This window comes from Nomascus leucogenys, chromosome 6 (assembly GCF_006542625.1).
Source record: "Nomascus leucogenys isolate Asia chromosome 6, Asia_NLE_v1, whole genome shotgun sequence".
Taxonomy (NCBI): Eukaryota; Metazoa; Chordata; class Mammalia; order Primates; family Hylobatidae; genus Nomascus; species Nomascus leucogenys.
In genome coordinates this window covers 55,815,608-55,824,551 of record NC_044386.1, presented here as the reverse complement: position 1 = coordinate 55,824,551, position 8,944 = coordinate 55,815,608, and the positions used below count along the sequence as shown (strand labels likewise).

Here is an 8,944-nt window from a genome sequence, read left to right as displayed (position 1 = left end):
GCGGACACCCTGCTGGATCTGGAGGGGTGGAAGTCAACGGTGGGTCTGCGACGGCGGCGAACAGCAGTGGTAGACGGTGAGCGAAACCTCACCTCAAGCCGGAAGAAACACAGACCAGAAGAGTGTGCAGTTCCAAGATTTAATAGAGTGAAAACTGAGCTCTCACACAAGGGGAGGGGACCCAAAAAGGGTTGCCCCTCCCTGCTCGAATGCCTGGGGTTTATATCCCAATCATTGTCCCTACCCCTGTGCCCTCAGATGATAGATGATTTGACTATTTACCTCTTGCTTTTAGCCTAATTGGTATTTTAGTGAGCCCTCTTTACTACCTGATTGGTCAGGTGTGAGCTGAGCCTCCTGTTTAAAGGTGGGTTCAGTCATCTTCCCCAGCTAGGCTAAGGAATTCTTAGTCAGCCTGGGAAATCCAGCTAGTACTGTCTCTCAAAGGGAACTCTAGCAGCTGCGTTCTCATGGAAATGTTTAGATTAATTAGAGGACAAACTTTTTTTTTTTTTTTTTGAGACGGAGTCTCTGTCACCCAGGCTGGAGCACAGTGGTGCAATCTTGGCTCACTGCAACCGCTGCCTCCCGGGTTCAAGGAATTCTTGTGCCTCAGCCTCCCGAGTAGTTGGGATTACAGGCTTGCACCACCACGCCCTGCTAATTTGTTGTTGTTGTTGTTGTATTTTTAGTAGAGTTGGGGGTTTCACCATGTTGGCAGGCTGGTCTCGAACTCTTGACCTCAAATGACCCTCCCATATCAGCCTCCCAAAGTGTTGGGATTACAGGTGTGAGCCACTGCACCTGGCCTGAGGACAAACTTTCCTTGTGTGTCTACGAATCAGTGAATGAAAGATCATTTTTAGAGAATGAAAACTAACCTCAAGAGAGCAGAGAAAGAGTAGAGACTTCTGGGGTCTGAGCTCTCCTATATGACTTTCATGCTGTGGGACTGTACTAGTCACCCAAGAGAATGACATAGGCCCATCTGTAGCCATCTCTCCCCTTCTGCTCTTCTATCCCAGGATCTAGTTCTAGGAACAGAAAGGACAGATCTTCAAAGAGTTAGACAACTGATGCCTACACTTATAGGCTTCTCCCATCACATTCCCTGTCCCTATATCAGGTACCTCAGTCCTGCTCCAAGCCAAGGGAGTGGTGCCTCAAATGCTACCACCAATGGCAAAAGGCATCTATTTCTGCTGCTTCCAGCTTCTGCTTTTGCTTTAGAAACTGTCATTCTTGGGATACATGAGAGACAGACACTGCTAACCTAACTGCTGGTTCATCTTCCACTCCTCCTGGCACTTCCATTCCATCAGATATCTTAGGGGCTGAAACTGACATAGGAGTTAAGAAGGGATTACTTAGGCAGATAATAAGGGCATGGGAGTCCTCCTAAGGCTTTTCTTTTTCATGAAAAGCAGCCCCAAATAATTTTCTAACAAAGAGCAGCCTGCAAGCTGAGAGCTTGCATGGGTGCATGCTAGCAGGAACTAAGGACTAGGCATTTTCAAAATAGAGGTTCCATCTTCCCTTCTCTGCCAGCAACGTGTAAGGAGCAGACAAGATGGCGCAGGTCAACTGGGAAGTCCATTTCCATAAGAAGATTAGGGTGGGGAGACCAGCCTTCCTGGCACACTATGTAAATGTCATACCTGATCCAACCAATCTGTGAGCCCTATGTAAATCAGATACCACCTCTTCAAACTGAGCTATAAAACTTGGTGCATTCACCACCAGCTCGTCCTTTTTGCTCGGAGATGCCTCCCTGTGTAGAGGAAGCTGTTTCTTTTTCTCTTTTCTTCTGCCTTTTAAACCTCCGCTCCTAAACTTCTCATGTGTGTACGTGTCCTAAATCTTCCTGGCACGTGATGAACCCCAGGTGTATACTCCAGACAACATAGCCACTTCAAAACCTGAGAAATAGCAGGACCGTATGAGGATTCTTGATCTTGTGGCCCAACCTCTCTGCCGTGTTTGCCCAGCACCAGCCTCCTGGAATAACAGAGATGGCTAAAGCAAAACCTCCTTTGTGTTTACGAATTGTTTTCAAAGACATGGTTTAAACTCATCCTCCTTCAGATATGTGAGATAGCTATTATTTCTGTTTAAAGAGACGACACTAGGGCACAGAGAAGTTAAGTAATTTGTTCACAGTCACAGAGTTAATTGAAAGCAGAGCCATGATGTGAACTGAAATATTCCATCTCCTGGAGGAATTCATCTGTATCTAAATCCAAATTATTACTAAGCTTTGAGCTACGATCTTTCTTTCTTTTTTTTTTTTCCTTTTTTGAGACAGAGTCTTACTCTGTCACCCAGGCTGGAGTGCAGTGTCATGATCTCGGCTAACTGTTGCCTTGACCTCCCTGGGCTCAGCTGAGCCTCCCGAATAGCTGGGACCACAGGCATATGCCACCACGTCCAGCTAATTTTTGTACTTTTTGTAGAGACAGGATTTTGCCATGTTCCCCAGGCTGGTCTCAAATTCTTGGGCTCAAGGGATCCGCCTGCCTCAGCCTCCCAAAGTGCTGGGATTACAGGCATGAGCCACTGTGCCCAGCCTATATTTCTGTAAGAAAAATATTGGTTATAGCCACCAAGTTATGTTACCACAAAAAATGACTCATTATTAGCTGCAGGCTGAGACTGTTCATAGCCAAAAGCCATATTTCATTCTGTGTTGAACTCATTAATTTAAACCATTCCTAATTTTTTATTGTGATGAGTCAATAGATAATATTTATAGTTAATAAATCAAGAAAAACAAATATAAGTATATTACATATACCGATTCAGTGGTAATCAACAATATAACTTAAAAACAAACTATTAATACATCTTCTGGGTAATGGGTGTGGAGTGTGGGTGTTGTGGAGATGAGTGGCAAGAGACTTTCATTTTTCATTTAAGACAACTCAGTACAGTCTAAATTTTTCAAACGTACAAATCTTACGCTGATTTGTAGTGAGGAAATTCGCTGGTTCTCTGCTCCATGGTATTGTTGCAGAAGGGAAGTTTATGAATCAAATCACTCCACTCTTGTGCCTTAACGTCACCACAGAGCTGACCAAAAGTCTGACTCATGTTTCTTTTTATATTGTTAGATTTCCTTTCTCTGCTTGGTTTTGAGCATATGTCACCAGAATGCATGGGATTTAAATCCTCAAATCTAGAATTAATATTTGATGACTGTAACAAGGTATCTGTCCCACACTTTGGAATTCTGGACTTTGGGTCTTGATTTACCGTGGTACTTACTATAATCTTTTTGAGACTTTGGCAATGAAATTATTGACTTTGAGCCTTGGTATCTTCATCTGTATCATAAAGATGTTAATAATATTAATCCCACAGTATTATTGCCAAGATCAAATGGGATAACCTATATGAAAGCCTTTGAAAATTATAAGCAATATACAAATAAATATAACATACTATTTTATTAGTCCTAATAAAAAAAGATACTTAATGCTCACTGACTACAGGGTTAGAGAATGAAGACTCCCTGCCTTACTTCTCTTTTCCATCCCGTGCAAATTGTTCCCCCCAACCCCACCCACAAAAAAAGATTTGCTTGGCAGTACAATTTTGATTGTTTAGTGTTTCCATGGTTGTACCAGGAATCATAGGCAAGACAAGGAACTTGTAGCAAAATATTTCCTTTTTCTGTCCCCAGCCCAGATTTGTCCCCAGCAATACCAGGTTATTTATACCTTTTCTTCCCTTTATACTTGGCTCTTATGAGAGCCAGGGCACATGGCCTGCACAGTGTTTTATTAAAGGATCTTCCAGTAGGATTGTAATGGTTTTAAAAGATGATTACAAATTCTTTGACATTTCTCCCATTGAGTGTGGGATCTATATTCCCTTCCTTTGAATCTGGGTGGATTCCAGCACTTTGGGAGGCCATAATGGGAGGATCACTTGAGCCCAGGAGTTTGAGACCAGCCTGGGCAACAGAGTGAGATGCCATCTCTACAAAAAATAAACCAAAAATTAGCCAAGCATAGTGACATGCACCTATAGTCCCAGCTACTTGGGAGGCTGAGGTGGGAGGATTGCTTGAGCCCAAGAAGTTGAGGCTGCAATGAGCCAAGATGGCACCACTGCACTCCAGCCTGGTCAACAAAGCAAGACCCTGCCTCAAAAAAAAAAAAAAAAAAAATTCACTGCAAAGAGAGAAAAAAGAAAGATAAATTGACCCCCATAATTGTGCTTAATCTGCCCAAAAGTTGAACTGAAATGGGATTATCGTTCCTTTTCTGGTTACCAATTATTACATAACAAGCTACCCCAAAACAATTTTGTAGGTCATGAATTTAAGCGGAGCTCAATCTGGGTGGATTCATGACTGCTTTGAGTAATAGAGTATGGCAGAAGTGTTGCTATGTGAATTTCAAGCCTAAGTTACAGAAGACCATGCAGCCTCTGCCTTGTTAACTAGGACATTTGTTCATAGATTCTTGTCATCATAAAAAGTCCAGCTACCTTGAGCCACTGTGCTAGAGAGGCAATGTGTAGACGCTGTGGTCAGTTATCCCTGTTTAGCCTGGTCTTCTAGCCAAGATATCAGAAATACGAGGGAAACCAGCTTGGACCCGCCACACCGCTCTACGTGCCAGATCAATGCCAAGTGTCCTCCACCAATGCCTCATGGAACAGAATTCTCCAGCTGAGCTCTGCTTAAATTCATGACCTACAAAATTGTTTTGGGGTAGCTTGTTATGTAATAATTGGTAACCAGAACAGGAAGGATAATCCCATTTCAGTTCAACTTTTGGGCAGATTAAGCACAATTATGGGGGTCAATTTATCTTTCTTTTTTCTCTCTTTGCAGTGAATTTTTTTTTTTTTTTTTGAGGCAGGGTCTTGCTTTGTTGACCAGGCTGGAGTACAGTGGTGCCATCTTGGCTCATTGCAGCCTCAACTTCTTGGGCTCAAGCAATCCTCCCGCCACAGCCTCCCAAGTAGCTGAGACTATAGGTGCATGTCACTATGCTTGGCTAATTTTTGGTTTATTTTTTGTAGAGATGGCATCTCACTCTGTTGCCCAGGCTGGTCTCAAACTCCTGGGCTCAAGTGATCCTCCCATTATGGCCTCCCAAAGTGCTGGGATTAAAGCGTGAGCCACGATGCCCGGCCTTCCTACAGCACTCAGTATTCCAAGAGATCTCCCATCCAAGCAGTAACCAGGCCTGACTCTGCTTAGTTTCTAAGATCAGATAAGTTCCTTAAAAAAAAAAAAAAAAAAAAAAGAGGTTACTGACTATTCTTGATAGCTAGGTATTTTGATAAAGACTTCCAAAGAGATATCCTAAGCTTGAACTCTTCCCCCAGATAGGGAGCACCAGAGCTTCTTTGCTGTCGTCTTGCCTGAGAAACTTCTTTGCACTGGGGCTACTGAGTCAACAACATTCTTCATAAAAATAATTTTCTTTTGGGAGGCTGAAGCTGGTGGATCACTTGAGGCCAGGAGTTTGAGACCAGCCTGGCCAACATGGTGAAACCCTGTCTCTATAAAAAATACAAAAATTAGCCAGGTGTAGTGACAGGTGCCTGTAATCCCAGCTACTCAGGAGATTGAACCTGGGAGGCGGAGGTTACAGTGAGCCAAGATCATGCCATTGCACTCCAGCCTGGGTGACAGAGCAAGCCTCCATCTCAAAAAAAAAAAAAAAGAAAGAAAGAATTTTGTAAGAATATTCATAGGTACTCACCGTTTCTCTTAGGTAAAGAGCTAAGAGTGGAACTCCTGGGTTATGGGATAGATATATGTTTAACTTGGTAGGAAATTGCTAATTTTTCAAAGTGTTTATATCGTTTTACACCTCCATTAGGAAAGTATGAATGATCATTCCTCATCTCACCAACATTTGGTATTGTCAGGTGGGTTTTTTTTCATTTAATTTTGGTGAATTCTAATTTATCTGTTTTTTTTTTGTTGTTGTTGTTGTTGCTGCTGCTGGTGTTTTTGGTATTGTATCTTAGAAATTGTTGGCTAATCCAGGCTGGGCACAGTGGCTCACGCTTGTAATCCCAGCACTTTGGGAGGCCGAGGCGGGCGGAACACGAGGTCAGGAGATCGAGACCACGGTGAAACCTCGTCTCTACTAAAAATACAAAAAATTAGCCGGGCGTGGTGGCGGGCGCCTGTAGTCCCAGCTACTCGGAGAGGCTGAGGCAGGAGAATGGCATGAACCCGGGAGGCGGAGCTTGCAGTGAGCCGAGATTGCACCACTGCACTCCAGCCTGGGCAACAGAGACTCTGTCTCAAAAAAAAAAAAAAAAAAAAAAAAGAAATTGTTGGCTAATCCAAAGTCACGAAGATTTACACCTGTGTTTTATCCTAAGCGTTTTATAGCTTTATCTCTTACATTTAGGTGTATGGTCCCCTTTGAGTTAACTTTTGTACATGATGTGAAGAAATGGTCCAAACTGATTCTTTTGCATGTGGATATCCAGATGTCCCAGCACCATTTGTTGTAGAGACTGTTCTTTCCTTACTGAGTTGCTTTGATCCTTTTGTGGAAAATCAGTTGACCATAAATGTATGGATTTATTTCTGGACTCTCAATTCTATTGATGTATATGCCTATCCTTATGCATAGTTTTAATTGTGGTAATTCATTGTAGTCTTAATTGTGGCAATTCATCATAGTCTTAATTTGTATTTAATTGTATTTTCCTGATGACTAATAATTGCCCTAGAAAGTTCCTTCTTACCCATTCCAGTCAATCCCTTTCCGCATCCCCATTCCCCCAGAGCTAGTCATTGTTTTGATTAGTTTCCACTGTAAATGAGTTTTAACCTGTTCTAGACCATTATATAAAAGGAATCACACAATGTACACTTTTTAGTGTGGACTTCTTTCACTCAGCATGTTTTTGAGATTTATCCATGTATGGTGTATATTATAGTTTGTTCCTTTCAGAAGAAATTTTTACCACAAAGATTTTCAAATTTATCTCAACTTATTTCTTTTTATTTAATTTGTATACGAAAAATTTTAGTCTATTTTTTACACTTCTCATCCAATTGCAGATTATTTTCAATTTACAATTATAGGTTTGCCAAGTTTTGGATCTCTAATGTTTTGCTTATTTCTGGTTTTTGTCAAGCCTGTGCACTTGACTTCTGCTAGTCCCTTGAAGGCTGTACTAGAGTCAAGGGTCATTTTCTTCCTTTTAAAGCTCACATACATTGCCCTCTTTTTATTAGCTGACCTAAGTGTATATTTATCCAAACATCTAATTTATTCCAGCTTTAGATTTTCTTGCATCTGAGTTATTAAAATACACATTTAGTTTACAATACCTACTAGTATTTATCAAAAATTTACTGAAATTATTCATGGTATTTAGGGGGAAACACTATCTAAAAAGGACCCATGATTCATTATTTATTTATTTATTTACTTAGTGCACTTGATTTTGCAGATGAGTCTGGAAGTGTTAGTTGCAAAGGTATGCATTTATTTCTCCGGCTACAAGAAATAATAGAAATGCACAAAGAGGAGCAGTGTGAAGAAGAGGCGATGACCCCCAGACCGACCAAAGCCCGGGCTCCGCTGCCCAGCACTATGTCCTACCACCGTCACTGCCACCATGCCCGAGAGAAAGGCTGAAGGGGATGCTAAAGGAGATAAAGCCAAGGTTAAGTAGGAACTGCAGAGAAGATCCACAGGTTGTCTGCTAAACCTGCTCCTCCAAAGCCAGAGCCGAAGCCCAAAAAGGCCTCTGCAAAGAAGAGAAAGAAGGTACCTAAAGAGAAAAAGGGAAAAGCTGATGCTGGCAAGGAGGGGAATAACCCTGCGGAAAATGGAGATGCCAAAACAGACGGGGCACAGAAAGCTGAAGGTGCTGCAGATGCCAAGTGAAGTGTGTGCATTTTTGGTAACTGTGTACTTCTGGTGACTGTACAGTTTGAAATACTATTTTTTAATCAAGTTTTATAAAAATGCAGATTTTGTTTAGCTTTTTTTTTTTTAAAGCTATGTTGTTAGTACACAGAATACTTCGTTGTTGTTTTGGGGGGAAGCCATATGTCACTGATAGAAAGTCCCTGAAGCTGAACCGATGTGGGGAAAACACATTTTCCTTCTAGTTTTGAGAGACTTCCTCTTGGGTCGAAGAGGGATTCCCTGACTTTGATACACATGGCCACCTTGGTACAAAAGCCTTGTGGTATGGAAAAACAAATTCGTTTTTTATGTCCTCTTCTGTCTTTCTACCTTTCAGAATAGACTTAAATCCCTTAAACCCAGACATCTTCTGGGACCTGACCCCCAATAATTGGTTACCAGTGTGTCAGGCAATCTGCGCTTTCCCCTCAAAAGAGCAGTGGTTCCTGTTTCTAGGTTGTGGATCTTCAGATAAATTCTGTCATTTTCATTTCACTTCCTGAAAGCCAGGGTCGGCTCATGAAAAGCTGTTAAACAGCATGCTAAGTGTGAAATGTCAACCCTCACTCCAAACTTTCCCGGTTCAGAGCATCAGATGAAGACTTCACTGGGTTTTACAGTGGCTTTCTGATTTTTGGTAGTCCATCGAAGAAGGGAGTTTGAAAGTTGTTGTATACTATTAACGATGGTCTGCCCATGTCCTGCCCAAAATACCATGATTCTTTATGGAAATTGTCTTTAATAAAGCTGGATACAGTTTGGCTTGGGGAAAAAAAAAGAAATGCACAAAGAAGGCAAAGTGAGCTTGTGCTGTTTTGAAGAATAACTTTCATGCAGTCTGCAGATAGATCCCATTTGAAAGTCAATCCTCCTTTCCCTCACTCCTGCACTACCAACAACTGAAGTTGCTGAAGAAGAGTGAGTTTGTGGGATAGTCAGTCTCCTCACCTTTTCCACCTTCATTCTTGAATTCTTGGTCTCCTCTGGCTCCTGTCTTTTTTTGCCCTTCTTTTTTTTTTTTTTCCCAAATAATACCT

The 8,944-nt window shown here is 41.8% G+C and overlaps 1 pseudogene; it reads left to right on the top strand.

Annotated features, from left to right (window-relative positions):
• The first annotated feature begins 7,611 nt into the window (after positions 1-7,611).
• Positions 7,612-7,883, top strand: LOC105739902 (annotated as a pseudogene).
• Positions 7,884-8,944: the final 1,061 nt, after the last annotated feature.